This window comes from Coturnix japonica, chromosome 4 (genome assembly GCF_001577835.2).
Source record: "Coturnix japonica isolate 7356 chromosome 4, Coturnix japonica 2.1, whole genome shotgun sequence".
Classification (NCBI taxonomy): domain Eukaryota; kingdom Metazoa; phylum Chordata; class Aves; order Galliformes; family Phasianidae; genus Coturnix; species Coturnix japonica.
In genome coordinates this window covers 24652854-24676743 of record NC_029519.1, presented here as the reverse complement: position 1 = coordinate 24676743, position 23890 = coordinate 24652854, and the positions used below count along the sequence as shown (strand labels likewise).

The 23890-nt window shown below is 39.8% G+C and overlaps 1 long non-coding RNA gene across 1 annotated transcript; it reads right to left on the bottom strand.

The window, feature by feature from the left end:
- Window positions 1-5011: 5011 nt before the first annotated feature.
- LOC107313091 lies at window positions 5012-14865 on the bottom strand. Its single transcript, XR_004306873.1, has 3 exons — window positions 14783-14865; window positions 11074-11178; window positions 5012-5361 (listed from the first exon to the last, which is right to left on the bottom strand). It is a non-coding gene; the product is annotated as an uncharacterized LOC107313091 (long non-coding RNA).
- Window positions 14866-23890: the final 9025 nt, after the last annotated feature.

Sequence of the window (23890 nt, the reverse complement as noted above, 5' to 3'; positions counted from 1 at the left end):
AAGATGATAAGCAGTACACGCTCAGTGAGGTATTTCTGATTTGGATAAAAACTTGGTATTTATTGTGGCCAAATGTGAGGAAACCTAGATTTAGATATATGTTAGTAGTTTTATTATCCAAAGTGATATGGAGTGACTTTCCACAGCTAGAAAGCTTTTAATTTGAAAATATTCCTTGAAATAAACTTTTAATTTCAGTCTATTTTAACGTATAATAACTACAGTATTGCCAAGATTTCCGTTTTTAAAAGAAAATAGATCAGGCCATAGGAATTTTAATCTATTTACCTACAATTAATTAATGGCAAATTTGAAAACAACATTTTGCTGTTCCTGTGCAAGTAGAATTTTGTCTTTATGTACCTTTTCATGTTGTTTAAAATATAAACTTCTTGCATTGTGAGCTTTCTTTTATCTTTTCATTTTAAAAATAGTTTATCAAGCTATCTCAAAACTCTGAATTCTGCAGATTTCATTGTGCACCCAAAGCATTGGAAAAATGCGAGTGTTGTTTTTATCAAGAAATGAGGAATGTGAAGCTAAGGTAGGATTGAGTACCTATTATTTTAGCTGCATTAATAACCCTTACAAATAACAAAATATCCTGGATTTATTCTCTGTTGTGGTGCACACGATCAAAAAATTTTCTCATTAAACTGTGACAGCACTTTGTATTGCCTGTACATAAATCCTCCATGGTTATTGTACTAAAAGAAAAGGCAAATGACAGTTGGTGTCAACACTAAACAGCTTAGGGCAAACTATTTTCTCAGTATGTATGTAATTTAATTGAAATGCAATATTTCATGAATATTAGAAAGTGAAGCTTTATTAAAAATGGCAAGGAAAGTGAAAGCATGACTGTTTAGAGTAACAAGCAGCACAAATTTATTCATTCAATACATCACTGAATTATTTAAAACTCCGCTTAAGCGCAAGGTCACAGAATAATTTTGGCAAGTACGCACTTTTGCACGAAGCATTTCCATAATTCCACTGCATCTATAAAGTTAATCACGGCTTTGGCATGCAAGTCTGCTTCATGCACTAGGCTGAGCCAAAAAAAGGTTCTGAATTAAAACTTAGGAACAAACCAAGCTACCAAATCTACATAGAGGCAAATGATTTGTAGTAGGTTAGAGCAGACATATGCTCCATAACACTAGCGATTCTTAAAAATATTAATGTTCTAATATCTTATATTTACTTGTAATACACATTTAGAAGTGTCAGTCTGGAGGTACGTGAAAAATAATGTGCAGAAACTCACAAATTCAAATTTCAGAAGTCTTCTTGAGGATGCATTCTTTCTGTAAGGAGTGAGACATGACAAAAGGTGCTGTTTGGAAATATTGCAAAGGGAGTGTCTGACCTACCTTTGGAAACTGCATGAAAACTGAGCTGACTTTATAAGATGAAAACTAGTATTTGGCTGTCCTGTATCCAGACTGAATGCTTGCAACTCTGTGCAGACTGTTAAGATAAAAAAAAAGCTTAACACATGTTTTTTAAAACTTCAGTGTCACTCCTAGGCATCACTTGAGATGGACTGACACGTGTGAATTACATGAAGCATAAGGCTTCTTCCTAGGGTATATTTAAAGTTTATGAGACTAAACTGAGATTGTTTTGGATTTAGCAATAGAATCTTTGTATCCAGCATTCTGCATCCTGTTTCTGTATGGGCGTGTTAGCAAAGTCTTCATTAGTTTGAATAATCTTCTGTGGACTCCAGTACTTGTAATCAATCAGTATCAGCTTGAAGAAAATCTATCTATACTACTTTTGATAGAGGGCTGATTCACAGTATTGGGTTACTGCTGTTAAAGTATTCTTGCTGAAACTTAGTAGATTTATTTGCATTGCAGTCCTTACCAAACAATATGCATCATTACAAATTAGCTCACTGGTTAGGAATGGGTTCCTCATGAATGTCTGTCAGTGGCATGCACCATCACTTGCCTAGGTAATGCAGAAATTGCCACTGCTGAAAATGCGTACGACTGAGACATGCTGAACCCTGTAGCATTTGTCTTTATGAATTTGACTTTGAATGCTAAGCAGAGGACTGGATAGTAGTAAAAACAATAATCTCTTGACAGTGATGGTCACCTTCTCTTCCTGTGTTTTGATAAGACTACTAGGTCCAGCCAGGACCTTTTGGACTTTTTGGTGTTTCCTCTGTGTTGCCTACAGACATGCAGAGGTAATTATGGACCTAGTAGATTGTCAAAGGCAGGATTCCTATTTGAAATCTTGGTGGACATAATTTTTATTTTAGATAATTTGCTCATTCTGTGCATTGGGCCACCCTTTTTTTTTTTTTTCTTTTTTTTTTTTTTCCCCCTCCAAATCAGTGTTGAAATAGAAGTAGTTTATCTCAATATGCTCTCAGGTCAGTGCACAAGTAACATTAAACATGTGACATCTTTATTTTGAGTACATGCAGCATGCAGAATATATCTTTATATCCTTATATTCTAAGAATCATTCAGATCACCTTAGAGAGGAATGTCCTTAAAGAAGTAATTTTACGGGAGTATATCGGTTTTCTACAGGTTGTTGACAACTTGGTTGTCTGCCAAAGAATTCTCAGACACTTCTGTATTATTTATTTATTTATTTGAAATATAGAGATTTTGATCTCAGTGCCCCACTATGCTCTTGAAATGCAACTTATCAGTTATTGCTGTGGTCATGTGTATAGATCTTTTATTAAGTTGCTATACAGCCAAAGCTATATTACTTCTTGAATTCCTTTAGACTTATGTGATTAACAATAGAAATTAATGAGTTGTTTTTTTTCTATGTTATGTGCGTTTGCAGATGCTGAGAACTCTATTGAAAGTTGCATGCTGTTAAGTTTTACTTGACAAAATTAACATTTAGAAATTCTAAAATTAAAAATTGCTTAACATTTCCTTGTGAAATGTAAACCTTAAAGTAGTTTAGTTGCTGGAGTACACTGGAAGGTTAAGATGATTTTTATATTATTTGTTAGGCATAATAAACAGTCCACGTTTCTGCATTTGTAGAACAACATCACTCAAGAAAATAGACACATTAGAGGATAAGTGTTCTATGTATGAAATTTGTTATATAATTTTGTATCATTATAAATTTAGCATCTATTCAAAACTGTATAGAAGTTGCTTGAGTACACTTAAAAGGATTTCCCATTTGAGGTCACAAATTTGGATGTGGAGAATCAATTCATGTTCATCAGCTTCCAACTGACATTGTACCCAGGACAAACTAAAAGGAAGTTGCAAATAACATAATTTAGTGCAGCAGACCTATTTCCACAAGCCAGTAGGACTAACTAAATTACAGCCTGCCACAAGCAGAGCTCCCACAGGAAGTAGCATCTCAGATGATACTACAATGAGAGGTAAAATCCATTCATTGTTAGGTTTTAAGAGAAAAATGCTTGAAGAACAGTTTATTACTGAAGTTGTGTTTGCTGGTGTTAACATATTAGTGTTGCAGCCATGACCTATGTAGGACTTGTGCAGGAGTGCACTTTTGAAGAAAAACCCTGATTTATCCTCATTATCGTGCTTTGGTCAATATGATAGGAATTGGATTCCTTTAGGATGACAATGGACCAGAAGATGAACTCTTGGGGTCTCATCAGTGTATGAACCAGATTACTTTAGTGGAAAAATAATAACAAATGTTGCATTTTTAGTTTCTAATTGCAGTGCACAGAACTGAAAAATTAACACACAAAACCAAACAACAACAAAAAGACACACATACAATTGGAAAAAGATGTCCAAAAGATATTGTCTGAGATACAAAACTAGCATGATATTCACTAAGGTGTTATACTTAATTATTTAAACATATCAAAGCTATTACTGTTGGTCAGGTCCGGGGAACAATCAGTTGACAGTGACCTTCTGCCTCAATCTGTGATCATCTTATCTGGGATGATAGCTAAGGACTTCACATATGTAGCTCCACATTATGAGAATCAATTCTGCTCTTGAACATGATATACATGTAACAGTGCTCTTTTTCTCCCTGTCAATCTAATCAAGATATAAACACTTTCAAAGTGCTTGGCATTTTTAAGTACCATAGATATAATCATTAATCTGTTTATTATATTGTCACTACTGCCTTCAGATAAGTGAATAATCATTACATGAATAGAATGCTATTTTTCTTTAAATATGAGCGTATATAAAATGCCACTTAACAATGAAAGAGAAGAAAGCTCTATGTGTCATCCTGGATCTTATGTGATGCACCTTATTTGATGGTGTTTTAAGATACTTAACTTGGAACTTTATTGAAGGACAGAAAATATCATTTGTTTGCCTTCCACCTAACAGCTTGCCATTTTCTTTCTATATTCATTTCACTGTAAGGACAAAGAAACTGCCACTCTGATGTGATTTTGACTCCAGATGTTAGAAAAATATCAGCAAATTATTCCTACCAAACATGTAGAGTCTTTGCTGTCGGAAGCTACGGGTTGTCTGTCTTAAAACAGACTCTTTAAACAATATTGATTACAATGGGAAATCCCACTGCAAAATGTAAGAAGTCTGATTGTATACTCCTTGTTACTTGTGAGTCTTGCAAGCCAGTCAGTTCACAGGAAGGGGACAAAGAAGAGATCTAAAAGGATTATATCATTTTCTAAATCACTCTTTGCTATGCTTAAGGGAATATATCCTATCTTAAGCAACTGACTTGACATAATTCCCTGTAGATTCAGCTGAAGATGTTCTTTTGTTGCACAGCAGATAATAGCACTGAGGTTTTGAGATGCCTGTTCTTCTCGCCTATTATTTCAGTGGTCTTAGGAAGAGCACAAACTGTGATGATTAGTATTTACTGAAAACCTCTTTAAAGGTGAGTAGACAAGCTACTGCATCTCAGAGCATAAATGGGCTTGAGCAGTGGGACCCAGTGAGCCTCATGAGGTTTAACAGTCAAGTGTAAAGTTTTGCACCATGGTCATGCCAACCCCTGCTATTGTTACACACCAGAAGGGGGAGTGGGGGGGTGGGAGGTGGGGGGGGAAGAAGGATTGATCACAGCCCTGTGGAACCTATGGAAAAGATTTTGGAAGTACCTCTGCATGGCAAGCTGAGTGCAAGCCAGTAATGCACCTTCACGGCCCAGAAAGGCAACTGTATCCTGGGCTGCATCCAAACAAGCATGGCTAGTACATCAAGGAAGGTGATCCCGACCCTCTGCTTTGTGCTGGCAAGACCTCACTTGGAGTTCTGAGTCCAGATGCAGGGTTCTGAGTATGAGAGAGATGTGCACCTATTGAAATGCATCCAGAGGAGGGCCTCAGAAACAATGTAAGAGATGGAGCTCTTCTTCTACGAAGATGAACTGAAAGAAAGGGACAGATTCTTTAGCAGGGTCTGTTGTGGCAGGAAAAGGGGAAAATGGTTACAAACTAGCAGAGGGGAGATTAGTTTGTTTTTCTTTTTCTTACATCCAGTAAGAGTGGTGAGGCACTGGCCCAGGTGGCAGATGTCCTGACCCTGGACACTTTTGAGGTGAGGCTGGACCAGTCTCTGAGCAACCTAATCTAGCTGTAAGTATCTCCATTCATTGCAGGGGAGCTGGACTAGATGACCATTAAAGGTCCCTTCCAACTTGAATGAGTCTATACTCCTGGCAATCTACATATTTGTCTTCCCAACAATTATTATGATGATGCAATAAGCATTAGGTAATTGTTCTCCAGAATAAACCCGTGTTCCATTAGTTCTATTTATCTACTTTTCTGGACTTTATGTAAAAAGGTTAGTACAGTTCTTTCCATTGACTCTTCCATAAAACTCTTTTACCTGAGCTCAGGTAAGGGTCATTTGAATCAACTATCAATACTACAGCTCTGAGGCTGTTATTTCTGTTTTCTAGTAGAAATAAGGCAACTTGGATCTCAGACTCCTGGAAAATGCTTTCCACAGCTACAGGGGTAATGTTTTGGTCAGAGGAGTTTTTTTGCTTGTTTGTTTGTTTTTTAAGACTATGTCAGGCACTTTTACAGGAAGAAAAAAATCTTAGCCATGTGAACATTACCTCTGCAGGTATGAATAATGACCAAATGGTACTTGTGAAATTATGAAATACTTAGATAACTGTGGGAAGACAAAATGTCCTTGGCATCACCATTATTAAGTGCCAGAGCAAAGATCTTCATCTAAATTTTCTGTAAAATGCCATGAACAGTCTGTTTTGCTTTGGAAGGGTCTGAAAATATGATTTCAGTGTTTCAAGTGGAATTTGATTTTTATACTGTTCAGTTTTTAAGTACGTCTGGGATGTGAACACTATTATATTTGCTTCCACAAAAAAACAAAAACAACCCTGTAGATTAATGAAAACAAGCAATGTATTTTATATACTCATGCCGAGACAGCTGTTTCTCAGCCTGCATTGTTGTACTGTGTGAAATAAAGAACAACTGCTAAACTTAAATTTCATTCCAGACATTCTGAAGCTATTGATATTTCTGAGGTAAAGTATAACAAAGATGGAACAAGGCTAAAGGGTAATCTCACTTCTTAAAAAGCTACAGAAGATTAAACTGTGAGAATGCTTCCTGCGGCCTTGTTTTATGAATAAAGCACTGCTTGTTCCACTGGTGGGTGAAATTAGAAAATGCAGAAGAAAAGACAGTGACAGCTATCAGTTCTTATTGTGTTATATTGCCTTTAAAAGCTCTGCAGTGCAGATTGCAAGACACAGCACCTAAGAGAAAACAACTTCAATTCTAAGGGTCAATATGTGTATGCAAATATTAAAAAAAAAAAAATTAAAAAAAATCTCCCCCCCCTACACACATTGAACTATATATTTATTTAGAAATGTAACAGTTATCCCATTCCTCCCCCCCCCCCCCCCCCCCCCCCCCCCCCCCCCCCCCACACACACACACCATTTTTACCTCAGAGGCCCTGCACTATAGTACTATAGTCCTTTTACATACTGCTGGTTTAAAGTACGGAGTATTCTCTTCCCCAGACATGTCAATGACAGCACTTTAGTCAGCAAACTGCTGCTTTCCAGTACCGATGTTCATTCCCATAGGGATATATGGCCCCCTTGGCACTCCTAGTCTCTGTTTACAGCTCCCTGTTATACCCTGCATTGTGTTACTACTGGACTGTGATTGCAGCTGGCATGTGTTCCTTTTGCTTGCTATTGTATGGATTTTATGCCACTATAACATATTAAGGCTTTTAACATCTTCACATTTGTAAATAGCTGGCAGATTGTTCTGTGAATTTGTTTACAGCTCGTATCCCCTATAAAAGCTGGATACTCCCAAGTGTCACAGAATCACAGAATTATCAAGGTTGGAAAAGACCTAGAAGCTCGTCCAGTCCAACCATCACCAATACTTCCCAGCTAAATCATATCCCTCAGCACAACATCCAAACGTTTCTTAAACACCCCCATGGTTGGCGACTCCACCACCACCCTGGGCAGTGCATTCCAGTGCCTCACCACCCTTTCCAAGAAGTAATATTTCCAAATGTCCAGCCTGAATCTCCCCTGGCGCAGATTGAAACCATTCCCTCTAGTTCTTTCACAGATTACATAAGAGGCTGACCCCCAGCTCACTACAACCTCCCTTCAGGAAGTTAGAGAGAGCAATAAGGTCTTCCCTGAGCCTCCTCTTCTCCAGGCTGAACAGTCCCAGCTCCCTCAGCCACTCCTCATAAGGCCTGTGCTCCAGACCTGTCACGAGCTTCATAGCCCTCCTCCGAATGTGTGCCAGGGTCTCAGTGTCTTTCTTGCAGTAAGAAAAACTGAACACAGTACTTGAGGTGCGGCCTCATCAGTGCCGAGTACAGGGGGACAACTACCTCCCTGTTCCTGCTAGTAACACTGTTTTTGATTAAAGTCAGGATGCCATTGGCCTTCTTGGCCACCCAGGCACACTGTCGGTTCGTGTTCAGCCAAGCATAAATCAGTATCCCCAGGTCCATTTCCTCCACACAGTCCTCCAGCCACTCTGCCCCAAGTTTGTTGTGGCCAAAGTGCAGGACCTGGCATTTGGTCCTGTTGAATCTCATTCCATTGGCTTCGGCCCAGCTCTCCAGCCTGTCCAGATCCCTCCATAGGGCCTCGCTGCCCTCAGGCAGATCGACACCCCCCGCCAATTTGGTGTCATCTGCAAACTTACTGAGGGCGCACTCAATGCCCTCATCCAGGTCATCAATAAAGATGTTGAAGAGGACAGGCCCCAGCACCAACCACTGGGGAACACCACTCATGACCGGTCTCCAACTGGATCTAACTCCACTCACCACCACTCATTGGGTCCCATGGACTTGTGGCAGTACAGTTGGAGTAGTAATTCCCTGGCCACTTCTTCCAGAATCACATGGGGTTCAGTCCACTCCCTAGCCAAGACTACCAGGTCAGAGCATGGTGAGCCCTGAGGATATCCAAGCTGACTTTTAAAGACAGATGTAAAGAAGGCATTCAGAACCTCTGCATTTTCGTTATCCTCTGTGATCACATTCCCAGCCTTGTCCAGTAAAGAATGGAGATTCTCCTTTGTCCTCCTCTTACAGTTGATGTATTTGTAAAAGAGTTTCTTGTTGGTTTTTACCCCAGTGGCCAGCTTAAATTCAAGCTAGATTTTGCCTGCCTGATTTTCCCTCTACACATCTTAACAACCTCTTTGTAGTCATTCCAAGTCACTCTTCCCTCCTTCCACAGGCAGTAGATTCTCTTTTTCTCCCACAACCTTAAGAACAGCTCCCTGTTCATCCATGCTGGTCTTCTTCCCTGCCAGCTCATTCTGTGGCTCAGGGGGACCACCCATTCCTGTGTCTTTAAGACTTCCTTTTTTAAGAACGACCAGCCATCTTGGACCCCTTTGTTTGCTAAGACTGAACACCAGGGGACTGCCCCTACTAGTTTTCTGAACTAGTCAAAGTCTGCCCTCTGGAAGTCTAAGGTAGCAGTTTTGCTATTCTTCCTCCAGGCTCCACCTAGAATCGAGAACTCTACCATTTCACAGTCATTCTGTCCAAGACAGCCCCCAACCTCCACATCTCCCACCAGACCTTCCCTGTTTGTGAACAGCAGGTCTAGCGGGGCAGCTCCTCTCGTGGGCTCTCTCACCAGCTACATTAGGAAGTTATCCTCTATGCATTCCAGGAACCTCCTAGACTGCTTCTTCTCCACCATGCCGTACTCCCAGCATATGTCGGGGAAGTTAAAGTCACCCATGAGGACAAGGGCCGGTGACCACACAGCTCCTGCCAGCTGCTTATAGAACAGCTCCTCTGCCTCCTCATCCTGGTTCGGCGGTCTATAACAGGGTGCCTTGTCAGCTCTTCCTCTGATCTTTACCCATAGGGATTCAACCACATCATCCCCAGTCACAAGCTCTGCAGCATGAAAGCATTCCCTGACATAGAGAGCCACGCCACCACCCCTCCTTCCTTGCCTATCCTTCCTGAAGAGTTTGTAGCCATCCATTGCAGCACTCCAGTTATGGGAGCAATCCCACCACATTTTCATAATGGCAATTAGGTCACAGTTTGCCTGCCTCACAATGGCTTCCAACTCTTCTTGTTTGTTGCCCATGCTGCGTGCATTGGTATAGGCGCACCTCAGCCAAGCCCCTCGCCTTGCTCCTAATCCCAATACCACTTCCTCAGGCTTATCCCTAGAAGACCTGGCTTTACTCTCTTTCCCTTCATAGAGTCATCCTCCTCCGTCACGAAGGCACAAGACCATGGGTTCTTACAAGCACGTCCCTCTCCTGCAAGCACTGGGTTGCTATGCACTGGCTCTGTTAGTGACCCTAGTTACACACCCATCCCCCTTCATACCTACTTTAAAGCCCTCTGAATGAGTTTACCCAACTCTCGGACTAAGATCCTTTTTGACCAGTGGGAGAAGCCACTCCTATTGGTCTCCAGCTGGTCCAGTCTCCTGCAGAGAGAGCCAAGGTCAAAGAACCCAAACCCCCGACGAGCACACCAAGCTCAGAGCCAGGTATTAATCTGCTGGCCCATTATATTAAGTCCCTCATTATTCCCTATAGCTGGAGGGATAGAGGAGAACACAACTTGTGCTCCCAAGCCCTTTACCTGTCTCCCCAGGGCTCTGAAATCCTTTTTCAGAGTCCTTAGAGAAGTTCTGTGTAAATTATTAAGTTTCTTCTTTACATCCTTTACCCAGACACCTGGAAAGCTGCAGACCTCCCTCTGCAGAGGGTCTACATATTGGCCCTTCTGCTCCCTTCAGCAGAGAGTCACCAATGACAATGACCCGTCGTGTTTTCCTATTTGATGATGTATTAATTTTAGGTGAAGACTGGTTAGACTTGGGAAGCACCAACTGAGGAGATCCATCATCACCACCATTATCCAGTTGTCCCTGCAGAGCACTGTACCTGTTCTGCAGGGGCAGCTGGGGGGGCCGGGGACTCACTGGGGGGGCACGCCTGCATCGACGAGCAGGGGCCTTATGCCACTGACCTACATCCTCCAATTCTTTGCTGTTGTTCCCAGGGGCAGGAGGGGAAGAGGACAGTGGGTTCACTATAGCAGGAACGCCATCTGCATGTAGGTTCCCCTCTGTTACCTGTTTGCAAGGCAGCAGGGGGTGACATTCTCCATGCAGAGCCTCATCCGGCTGCCAAGATCTAGGAGCTGATAGGGCTTGGTGCCAGCAGTCAATCTCCCTCTCAGAATCCCTAATGCTTCTCAGCCTCTCCACCTCCTCCTTCAGGTCAACCACGAGGCTGAGCAAGTAGTTAACCTGGTCACAGCATACACAATCGCTGCCTCCCTCACCCAGCACTGCAAGGGCCAGGCTATGGCACTCAGTACAGCCAGAGACCTGCACACCAGCATCTTGGGGTGGGGGCTCGGTCTGAGTCTCCTCAGTTTTCTTGGCAGCAGCCTTCTTATCAGGCATGCGCAGGACCTCAGTCTGGGTCTCCGCAGTCTTCTTGGTCACTGCCTCCCTTTTCTGAGAGCATGGGACCTTTGGGCCTCCTCAGTATTTCTGGCAGCAGCCTCCCGCTGGGGCATGACCACGGCTAAGAGGAATACTTACCAGCACTGAAACAGGATGTCACGTGGTGCACAGACCCTAACCCCTCCTGTCCATCTCTGGTGTCAAACGATAAGATGTTTAATGCTGTGGACGCCCTGGTGGCTGCTGCAGTGGGAGCAAAAAAAAAAATTAAGTGGAGTTAATTTTTACTTCATTTTACATGCAGTTTACAAGTAAAGCTCCAGTTAACACGAACAAAGGTGCCAACAAAGGTGCTGTATTTTAAGTGAAAGTGCTGAAAAAGATGTAATGTGAGCCTGCCATCATAAAACCTTAATATGTAGTTGATCTATTAACTTTGATGTGAAGTTCTTAAGGTGACTACTTCTAACAGCTGTTTTGTTACACATCATAGTAAGACAAGCCACACAAGAATAAGTTGTATTTACAAAGTACTAACATATGTTATCTGAATAGCTACCTCCTCCTGAATGAAACAAAACTATCTTAAAATACCCCAGTCATCTACTTCTTTTGTTTGCTCTAGGCAAAGAAGCAAAAATATATTTCTACTCAGTCCATAACTCTATTAGAGACTATCTCCTGTATTGTTACATTACCTATGCTCCCATTCCATTAAAAACATCTAAGGGTTCTGTAGAGCTCATAAAACCGTAACAGCATGCAATGTACCAGAGTGACTGGAAGGGGTGGAGCCAAGATTCACCCCTTCTAAGACCATATTTAAGTGCTAGCAGTGGAAAAGAAGGTGTCTTGCTGGTGATCCCTGCCTGATATGATAATGATACTAGCCTATCTGGCTAAATACAGTGTCTGATGCACTTCTTTGGGATTTTGGGAAAAAACCCTATTGGCAGTGTAAGAAGGAAAAATATGACTCCTGTTTTGTTGTTGGCAATAGGTATTTTTAAGAAAACTATTCTTCTTCCTATTATTATTTTTTAATGAGTTAACCACTGTGGAACTAGAATATATTTTTCCTTGTTCTAGTTACTTTGTGTGCCCCGGTGGCGCAGTGGTAGGAATGCCGCCTTGCAACACCAGGGCCCGGGGTTTGAATCCCCCTGTGGCGCAAGTGGTAGAAGTGCCGCTCTGCAGCACAGAGGCTCGAATCCCGGGAGTTGGACTCGATGATCTCTAAGGTCCCTTCCAACCCGCAGAAGACTATTACTATTACTTTTAAGGTTTACATAACCCGCAGGTTTAGGCAAAGTAAATGGCAGAACAGAACTTTAAAAAAAAAAAAGAAAGAAAGAAAAAGAAAGAAAGAAAAAAAATCCCCACTGTTTTACAACTCACTTTTAATATTTTAATCCCTGTATGGAAGAGTTGAGGGACTAGGATGGCTGGACTGAACCTTGAGGTGTTTCAAGCCTTGTTATGCAACTGCAACAGGGCTTGAGCTTTTCTTAAAGAAAAGCCATCTAGTTTAGTAGATCCCAAAAAGCCCTTTATGAGGTATGGCCTTCAATTTGGCTTTGTCTGTATAAAAGGAAATTTGTTGACAACTATAGAGCAGTTAATATGCTTTTAACGTCCAGGAAACAATTTTGTCTTTTAAAGACTTGATCAGAGTAATGGAAAGATACTCATACATGTGCCACTGAATCTCTTGCAGGTGATGAGGCACAGACAATATATATCTGAGTTTATTTGCTGGGGCTTTCCATCTGACTCTATACAACACATGGAGAAAATAAACTTCCAAGTAATTACAGTTGCACTATTTGCTAGAAGAGTAAACTATTATAAGAAGTCCTCGTGATGCTCTCTGAATTATTTTTACCCCCCGCAAACACATCTTGGCAGCATCAAAACAGAGGCCAAGAGATTATCATAAATGATATAACCAAGTTATCAAAATTCTACCTAACTTCAGATAGAGAAGTTTTCTTTAAGTGCATCAGAAGGGTGAAATGGCACTTCATCTCACTGAATTGTTGAAGAATTTGGCACATGGAACAACCCAAAAATTCATTTCAAATGTGTTTGATGTTATTAAAATACTGAACATGCTTATTAAGTTCATGCTAGTTCATGGCATTAACTGAAAAATATTGGGAAGAAATGAAAGTTCTCAACCCCTTTGAGAAAAGACTGTCCAGCTTATATTATTTTTAGTAGTTTAGAAAGGATTCATCTGGAAAACGTGCTTGAGGCATCAGTCAACTTCAGTCTTGCCATCAGCTGAAGAAGTCAACTGTATGGTCCTTCCTTAAATAAATCTGCTGGTATGACTGAATTTACAAAATGCTGTCCGAGTCAGAATGAATTACTTACATTCTATACTTGACAATTAAACTATTTTCCACTTACATTAAAAACAAACAAACAAACAACAACAAAAAAAAACCCACTCTCTTTGGATCTAAGTACATTATTGGAACATAACAAGCAATTATTAATTAATAATGAGCAGAAGTTTCTTCCCTTGCAGAATTACTTACTATGTGAAATATTTCTGAGCTTTACCTGGTAAGAACACTGAACCTTTATTATATTTAATTTTTAGCAGGATGGAAATGCAAGTTCATAGCTTCCTTAGCTTTTTTAATTATTTCGTAAGCTGAAAGCACGTGCCACCCTCTTACATTCTTATGCTATAAGAAGCACAGTAAAAACTCTATAGAAAGGCCTTGGTTTAATATAGGGCTCTAATTTATTTCTAGTAGTTAATAAATACTGTAAGACCAGTAGTCATTCACAATGTTAATATTGTAGGAAAAATTACTTTCATTAACATTTTTAAAATAATGTATTTTAGCCTGTAAAAGACATTAATTTTTTTTTTTATTTTTTTTTTCCAGAGTCAAATTCTGCTATGTATATTTCACACATGTGCTATTCTAGTTCTTAAAGTTTATTTTACTTCCATAATGTTCTGGAAGTTGCTAAAAATCAGTAACCAACTAAAGCAAGTTGTTTGTTCCTGGCTGTATAAAATGCACTGAGATCAATTGCTTGTGTGAGTCTGTATATAAATGAGTAAGTAATAGATTGCTGTTGTGGCATTCAAGAAGGTACAAGACCCTGTTCCTCTCCAAGTAATTTAAATTCCTTTGCTTCATATGCACTCATGTCTGATGCTATTTGGTCATACTGCTGCTCTATTGCCATCTGTTACGCACCACCCATGCACAACAGAACAGGGGAGGATTTAATGTCTAATGTAAAAAAATCACAACCATCCACCTCTGAAATCACTAGCCAATATATGATAGGAGGCTTTACTTTTGGAAACTGCTCCTGTGACATCAGATACAAGTGTACCTTAAAACAATGGCTTACCTTGACCTTTTTCTCTTGCTCTATTTTCTAGAGATCTAAAATAGTTTAGATTGTAGTTCATGCTGCAGAGAATCTATAACAAACACAGAAATCTACAGCTGGATGCATACTGCAGCAGCATTTCACATTCAACTGCACATCTAGACACTTCTGAGGAGAAACCATGCTATGCCTCATGGGGCAAACAGAGTTATTACACTTCATGGCCTCTCAAGTCATAGTGTAAAGGATTTCTCAAGCTGTTACTTCCCTTCCAGCCTGGGACTAGGAAAGCCCATCAAAAAGCATCCACCATTACCCAGGAGGCTTCCCTAGCACCCAGATATCCACTCACCAATCTCAGGAAGTTCCCCATAGCTGGGGGGTTCCCTCCTCACCTAGGAGCCTGCCCCCCTAGCTTCCCCCATTGGAGGCCCTCAGTCAGGGCCCCCTCCACAGGTAGAAGAAACCACCTTCTTACCTAAACAAATCTTTGACAGCTCCCACAAGAAATGGGCTTGGGCTAATTCTCACTGTGCAACACCTCATTGCAGACTTCGCTCTGTAATAGAAAACAAGAAAACAGCATAAGATCACATATAAAGCAACTTAAACACCTTCTTTTTTTATAAGCAGCCCCATGGAATGCTTCTCACTTCCACCAGCAACACAGCTGTGCTAAGAAGCATAGCCTCCAGTCCTCCTTATCTCCAAAACATCACTGGTGCCCCTAGAAAAACAGTCCAGGAACATCACACCATCCTTTCAGCAGCTCACAAAAGAGGGGAATACAATAATACAACAAGTTCAGAAGCCCCCCTCTACAAGTAGTGAACCCCCAGAAGCTGCTAGCACCTTCACTCAGTACCCAATAACCCTCAGCAACCTCCAGAGGGGTATTTAAGAGGCTCTGGAGCAGGCCCTGCCCTCGGTTCCCAACAAAGCACAGCTGTGCCCAGGCAGCCCCAGCCCCACAGCACCTGGAAGTTGTTGCATTGGTAGCCCAGCTGGCCCTTGTTACCACCAGGCTGGAGCCTTGACAGCTACCCCAAAACCATCTGCTTTGGCTCACCGAAACAAAAATGTCCCCATGAATGTCCCACTGTGAGCTCAGGTGGTGACAGATGTCACCTCACTGTGTGTGACATGGTGGCAGGAGTGGGATACAGGGTAAAGTGTGAAAGATGATAGTTGACAGATGCAGAATGTGGGATGAAGCTTAGGGCAAAGGGACGGTGAAGGATCTGGAGGGGTCCTGTGTGTATTCAGGAGCTAGACTCCATGGTTCCTTCCAACTTGAGAGATTCAGTGATTCTGTGAATATATCATAAAATCAAGAGTGAAGTAGAGGTTTGAAACTGCTTATTATTATGTTGAGGTTTCTTTTTTGTTTGGTTGGTGTTTTGTTTTTGGTTTGGTTTGGTTTGTTGTTTTTTTTTGGTTTTTTTTTTTTTTTACCTGACAAACTCAAACACCATAATTTTAGATTAAATTAGGAGAGAGTTGAAGTGATGCAAATGCTCATACTTGCCTCCAGTTCATGTAATGTAGAAAGTCTATTTAAGACCCTAACTAGTCAAGAAAGCACAGTCTGTAGATGCAAGTTCATGATTGAAAGCCGTAGTTGTGGATGTTACTGGTATCTCAGTACAGCTGAAATAAAATAAAATGGATATGTTTAGCATCTGAGTTCATAATCCAATTCATCTTCTTGGAAAATCGTATAATCACAGAACAGCATGGGCCAGTAGGGACCTCAAGAATTATCCAATTTCTACTTCTTGCTCTGGGCATGTTGCCCCCACTGGATCAGGCTGCACAGGGTCACATCTGACCTAGCCTTGAATTCCTCTAGGAACCAGGCATCTGCAACCTCTCTGGAAAGCCTGTGCCAGCACTTCACTGCCATCAGAGAAATACTTCTCCCTAATATCTAATCTTTGTCTCTCCTCATTTACTTTAAAACCATACTTTCTTATCCTATTACTGTCTACCCACATGAAAAGTTTGTTTCCCTGTGATTAATAATCTCCCTTTAAATATTGGAGGGCCACAGTGAGATCCCCCAGAGCCTTCTCTTTTCCAGAGTGAGCAAGACCATCTTCCCCAGACTATCTCTGTAGGAGAGGTGCTCTAGCCTTCTGATCACATTTGTGGACCTTCTCTGGCCCTGCTCCAAAACCTACTTGTCCTTTTGGGTTGGTGGCCCTGAACCTGGATGCGGTATGGGGCGGATGGGGCGATCCCCTCCCTTGCCTCTTTCGCTGCCTCTGTTTTGATACAGTCCAGGATGCTGGGCCTTCTGGGGTGCAAGAACACAATGCTGGACTGTGTCCAGCTTTTCATTTTCCAGAACCCCCCACATCCTTCTCTGCAGAGCTACTCTCAAGGAGTTCTTCTCCTCATTTGGAGAAGTATCTGGGATTCCCTCAACCCAAGTGTAAACACCATGCACTTGACTTTGTTGAACCTCATTAGGTTTACTTGGGTCTACTTTTCAAGTTTTTCAAGGTCAGATTGGATGCCATCCCTTCCTAATGCCGTATAAACTTCTCAGCTCAACTTGATTTTGTTTGCAAATTTGCTGAGTGTGCACTTGATGTCATCATCGATGTCACTGATAAAGAGTACCTGTTTCAAGACTGGGCTGGGGCAGTTCCAGGTATTTATACAGACTGGGAGAAGAATCTCTTGAAATCAGCCCTGCAAAGAAAGAGTTGGAGGTCCTGGTGGATGAGAAGCTGGTTATGAGCAGTGTGTGCTTGCATCCTGGAAGGCCAGCTATGTTCTGGGCTGTGTCAAAAGAAGAATGGCTAGCAGGGAGCAGGAGGTGATTGTCCCTGTCTACTCAGCTCTCATTTGGCCCCATCTGGAGTACTGTGTCCAGGCGCAGAGCCCCCAGCATAAGAAAGATATGGAACTGTTGGAGTGGGTCCAGAGAAGAACCATGAGGATGATCAGAGGGCTGGAGCAGCTCTCCTATGAACAAAGGTAGAGGGAACTGGGCTTGTTTAGCATGAAGAAGAGAAGACTCTGGGGAGATCTCATTGTGGCTTTCCAATATTTGAAGGGAGCATATAAACAGCAGGGGGAAACAACTGTTTATGAGGATGGATAGTGATGGGACAAGAGGGAACAGTTTTAAACTAAGACAGGGGAGGTTTAGGTTAGATATTAGGAGGAAGTTTTTTACACAGAGGGTGGTGACACACTGGAACAGATTGCCCAAGGAGTTTTTGGGTGTCCCACCTCCGGAGGGGTTTGAAACTAGATGATCTTTGAGGTCCTTTTCAAGCCCGGCCATTCCATGATTCTATGAATCTCCACCGAGGCATGGTCACTACAACCCTGGGTGCCTCCAGTCTTAATCTCTTTGATGATCTACTCTGTGTAGTTGAGCACCAGGTCAACAAGCTCAACTCTTCTCCTCTGATTAGTTTCTCAATACCTGGGCTGGAAAGCTCTCCTCTACTCACTCTAGGCATCTTCAGAATTGCTTGCAGCCTGCTGTGTTGATTTCCCAGCAGATGTCCAGGTGGTTGAAATCCCCAACCAAGATGAAAGCCTGCAAAGTTGACAGTTCTCACAGAAGGCCTCATCTACAGGCTCCTCCCAATCAGGTGGCCTGTAGTAGACCCCATGCACCTGATGTCCTTTATTACTCCAATCCCTGATTCTCAGTGACAGCCTCTCATTCCCTGCCTAGGTTTTCTGAAATGTTTGTAGCCCCCAGTTGTCTTGCTCCAGTCAAGGAAATCATCCCATGACCTCTCTGTGATCTCATTTAGGTTATATTTTTCTAATTACTCCATGGCTCCTAACTCTTCCTGTTTCCAGGCTGCACACATTGGCATAGAAGCATTTGAGCCAGACTACTGGCAGCTTTATCTTCCCCGAGGAGTCCTTTCCAGCTCTCTTGGGACTATTCAGAGATTTCTTTGTGCTGTTTCCCAAAGTCACAGTGTTCCCCAACCTTCTCTGTCACATATAATTCCAACTCCTTCCCCCCTCAAATCTAGTTTAAAGTGCTGGTAATCAATCCAACCAGCTTGCTCCCCAGCATGCTTTTGCCCCAACTGCTCAGTTGCATTCCATCTGATGCCTACAAACTGAGTCTCTCAAAGGACTGTTGTCTTGGTTTCAGCTGGGATGGAATTGTTTTCTTCAGAAAGCCTGATATGATGTCATGTTTTGGTTCTAGGAGAAAAATAATGTTGATAGTACACCGATGTTTATAGTTGCATGCTAAGCAGTGTTGTACATAGACCATTTGCAGTGAAGGACCCAAGGAGCAGAGGTAAGGATACATCACCCTGCACCTAGCTAATTATTGTGACTTTTTTCCTTAAGGTGGGAGGCTGGCTTAGCATCTTCCTCTCTCATGTACTTAGGATAAGGCTTCCAGTCAGCATGTGTTGGTTCAGGTTTCCTCCTGTCTGTCTCCCCCTCTGATTTCCAGATGCCTCTCGACATGGCAATTTCATCCTGCATCCTGAGCATCTGCTCAAGAAGTTCATTGAGCAGGGAGATCCCACCTGCACCTGTGACAACCCCCTTTTCACTCAGGCCCTTTAGGGACTTTCAGGTCCCAGAGTTCCCCATATTGATTCTTGCTGGTCTCATATTCAGAGTTTAATCTCTTGGTGTGTTTTGTTGTATTTGCAGGTTTCCAGATAGTCAACCTATTTCTTATGTCTCCTGGAATTATTCTTTATTTCGAATAACTTCCATAATGTCCAATTTGATGCACATTTTATTTTATTTTATTTTATTTTATTTTATTTATTTATTTATTTATTTATTTATTTATTTTTTCCCCTGTGCGTACATATATGTATTTTTCTTCTATTATTTTCTACTATGAGTTGTAGCTGATTTTTTTTTTTTTTAATATGCCTTACTACCCATGAAAATTCTTAATGATTCATTTGAATGAAATTCAAACAAGAATCAGATATGATTTCTTTATTTACTTATTTTTGTGAGTGATTGTTTTGGGAAAGTTTTCATTATTCAGCACTGAATCTCTTATAAACATCACAGCCCCCTCAGTGTAATCAACTTGCTTATAGCTGTTCTCTGCTTAGCTGCAAATATATCTACATGGATATACATACACACATTTAAACATACATAAATATAAACACTGCTAGCAGAAAGGTAAATTTCATAAAAGGGTACAAATGTGTTTTCTTTAAGATAATGCCATGCAATATCATAAACTGATCTGAAAGGTTTGCTGGCAGCTTACTGTTCATTTGTATTAGGTTTGTCTCCATTAAATCAAAATGCAGAAGGCTGGATCTCTGTCTGAGATTCCTATTCTGTAGGATGGAGACAGACAGTCTGTATGAGTAAACATGCCTATCAAAGACAAAATTATTAAACTAACAATAGCAACAAAAAAGAAATGCCATAAACATGTCCCCTCTTAATTTCATTTAGTGTGAAATCATCAAGATTATAATGGGCCCAATTATATCAGTGACTTCCTGCCCCATGTTGTTTACATATTCTGTATTTTGCCGAGTAACCATTAAAATACCACGGTAGATAATAGTCCTCAAAAGGACTTTTATGTCTTAAAACTAGTAGAAAATACAGTTTTTCAAAAGATAATTATCTACATTGTTTGACTTCTCTCGCATACACTAAACTAGTCTTGAGCATTTTTACAGTAAGATTTAATCTCAGCAGCAGAGTAAATGGTATATACAGGGATTTTAGGGAATAAATGGCTGAGAAAGTTATCAGAGAAAGGAAAAGAAAGGATAGGATTCTGACTGCAAAACTAGAAGTTATGTATTCCAGGTTCCATTTACCCTCTTAGTTGCAACTGGTTGCTTTGGACATGAGATTTGTACAGTAAGATAGTGAAGAAAGGATTATTTCCCTGATGGCAACAGCTGGTAATTGTTCCTAGATGATGATGTGCTGCAGTTTCTGCTACACTAACAACATAAAACAACTATATTGCATCCACTGTTTCTGCCTTTTTAATTGCCATTTATGATGCTAGGCATAATTAACAACATTTTCAATCTAGTTTGCCTAACTTATTAAAACTTTTTCTTCCCTTTCAATTGTGGATTTTTTTTTTTCTATTGCTTTTTCTTTTTAACTGAGTTCTCTTCCTTTAGCATCTTTATGTCTGCTTTTCTTGATGCACTTGGAGCATATGCTTTCGTTCTTTCCTGCAGCCGTTTTCTTTGCCTGAGACTGACTTCTATGTATACAAAGCAATTTTGAGACAATTACAAGCGTGTCTCTGTGCATGCATTGACTTTTTTCATTTATAAACCTTTATCTATGCAAATCAAGTATTTAGGTGCAGTGGACTAGGTTCACACAAAGGACGACAGTAATGAAGCATTACAAAACTTAATTTGAAGTATACAATCATTTCATAAAATTTATAGTTTTGGTGTCCACATTCCTCAGTCCGCTACATAGGAAACTTAAGTAGGGTTCACCAAAATCAAACAGCCTTTGAAGATAACTATCTTCAAAGATAACAAGGAGAGGGATACAAATCCCTGTCAAAAAACTGCATTCATTTTTGAAAATGCAGAGGTGTTCATGATGCTTCAGAATTCATCACTGTATTAGACTGAAATTCTCCTGGCCTGACAAAAGGAATATTTATTTATTTATTTGCTTGTTTGTTTGTTTATTTTCCTCTATGGAATAATATAATATATACTTGAAATTCTGACTCTCCAGAGAAGAGAACTTATAGAAGGAGTCTGGGATGGGAGAGGTTAAATATGCTCTCTGCGTGTTTATTGGTTTGTACTTTAGTTGAAAATAAGTTCTTTTTTACACAGAATCACAGAATCACAGAATTGTAGGGTTTGGAAGGGACTTCTAGAGATCATCGAGTCCAACCCCCAATGAAGTCTACTATGAAGTCTTAGAAATAATGTGGATATCAAGCTGTTCAGCAGTATCAGCACTATAAATCTGTGTTATGCTTATGGTCAGTGGCAGAAGTGTGGGCATCAAAAAGGCACAGTTGAAAGATAGACAACTAATAAACTTCATTTATATGTGCTGATATAGTAGTTATTTCAGTGATGGTGGAGAACATAGACGTGAGAGAGCCTATCTTTACCCATTTCCTTCAATGTAACTTTCAGACAAGCTCTCATTTCTCGATGCTTTTAAGTTGCAGAAGTTCATATGTATTTTTCTTCCTGTTTTGTAAGAGGTTCTTAAGGATCTAGAGTTTGATTAAAAACATGGGAGATAAAATAACATGTACTGCTCTCAATTAGCAGTACATGTCAATTTTCCTTTTAATTTAAGTTTTCCTTTTAATTTAATTTAAGTGCGTGCATAACAATAATACAATATATTTCAAATAGATATTTTAAATATATTTTAGGAGATAATCCTATCATTCACATTTTTAATTGTAATTTCACATTTTTATTGTAATTGTGTCTTTCAGATGAAAAAAGATCATACTATGTTAATTATTCCTTTATTTGGGTATTACATTTACATCTAAAAAATTAAGTTAAGGACATTCCTTTGCTACTAAGCTTTCATCTGATCTTATGTAAAACTAGTATCTAATTTCAGCACAAATATATAAGGGTTCCTATTAGTGAAAGGTAATTCACAGTTTATATTCTTAATAATGATGCTATCACACACAGCACATAAATATCAATTCACAAACAGATTTTTGACACATGATACGAAGAGCCCAATGTGTCCAGTCTATTATGCAAGTGTAATCTGTTACAAGTATAAATCCTGCTCCTTCAGGTGGAGCCACAAAACTGTGCTGTGGTAGGAATATTCTGTTCCTGACTACACATCTCTGATATTCTCTCTCTTGAGATAAATATCATAGGATGAAACCGCATGAGCTAATTGCCTGATAATGAATTAAACAGTAATTTGAGAAATGTATTTATGTTACTGGAGATATTATGAAAAAGGAAGAAGAAAAAGAACAACAATCTTTGGGATGGCCTTTTGCTAAACAAGCACATTTTTTAAAGAAACTGACAGATCTTCTAAAAAGACCTTTGAGAAATATGATGCAGATGACAGAACTAAAGTTTTGTGATGATGTTAATTTATCCCATTTTTTTGGCGTTTGTTGTCACAAGAATCACCATACCTGGTAAGAAAATATCTTTCCTAAATTTAATAAATTGATTTAAAAAGAATATACCATCAAACTCTCTTAAGGTTTTGGAAAAAAACAAAACAAAACAAAACAGAAAAAACAATGAAGCCTATTGCCTTTAAAATATATTAATCTCTCAGCAGCCTGTATAAAAATACGTCAGATACTGTTTTTCTAATGTCATTCTTTGACATTTTTAAAATTAAGCTGCAAAACAATCTTTTTGTTGCTGTTAAGCCCGGATGGAATAAGTGCTTTAATTGATTACCTGCTCTGCCACAGAGGAAAACAAAAACAAACAAACAAAAAATCCTAATCAGTATAGTCCAATACTCTGTTAAAAATCAAAGCAAAACAATATGTAACTGAATGTTGGCTAGCTAGTCTTGCTTTGATAATGAAATGGTCTTTAAAAGGCCTTCAGAATGGAAACAAAAATTAAATCATTGAATAGAGTGGATGGGCCAACACAGTATATAACACAGGCCCTGTATAATTTTCTTCATGCTATAGCAAAGAATAGAGAGGTCCAAGTTCTTTGCTTGACATAAGTGAGTTGAATAATACATACGTTTTGAAAAGATGTAATGCCTTTATTTCTTTTGTGGAGATAAATGATGAATTATACTTTTGATACAGTCACATATATTTTGCATGCTATAATTTTGGCTAACAAGTACAAAAATTAAGTTCTAATATTATAATCATGCTAAGATCATGTTGTCAATGAAATTGGACCTTAAGCATAATCAAATGGTTTGTGTTAACAGTAAGAATTCCATGTGGAAAAAAAAAACAACAAAAAAAAATCAGTGTTAAAGGCATTACTAAGGTAAAATTCTCTTCAGTAAATTCAAGGGTGAACACTGTGTTTTTAGCAATTTTTCAGGTTGTATTTACACCTGGCCAACCAAGTGCATCCATTTTCAAACCTGGAATCTCTTTCTTCCAGGCCCAATAGGTTCATTACATTTGTTATAAAACATTTCCAGAAAATCTGTTGGTTTCCTGATGAGGTTACTATTACAGTGCAAGAATCCTTGTTTATTTCAGAGCAAAGAATTAATTAAGAATGAATCATATCAATTAATGCAATGGCTTTTTTCCGTGGTACTGTAATTCTCTGAATATACTTTTGTGAGTCTTCCAAGGTGGAATAAGCAGATGTTATAGCCAGAATAATCAGTCCTCTTCTAAGTTGTTGTTTTGAGGTGAGTGAATAAGGAAATAAAAGCAAAAGAGAGGTGGTTTAAATATTTTTTATACAACTCCAAATGGAGTACAGGCTTCTGCTCATGTAACTGTGTCTTTCATTTATTGTCCTTCAAATGAATAGTTTGCTATCATGTAAAAATATTGTGAGCTGCTTTACAAAATATTTTGTCTATTTAAGTTACTAGAAAAATAGCAGTCACTAAAAGAAGGGTGGTCACCCTTTCTACC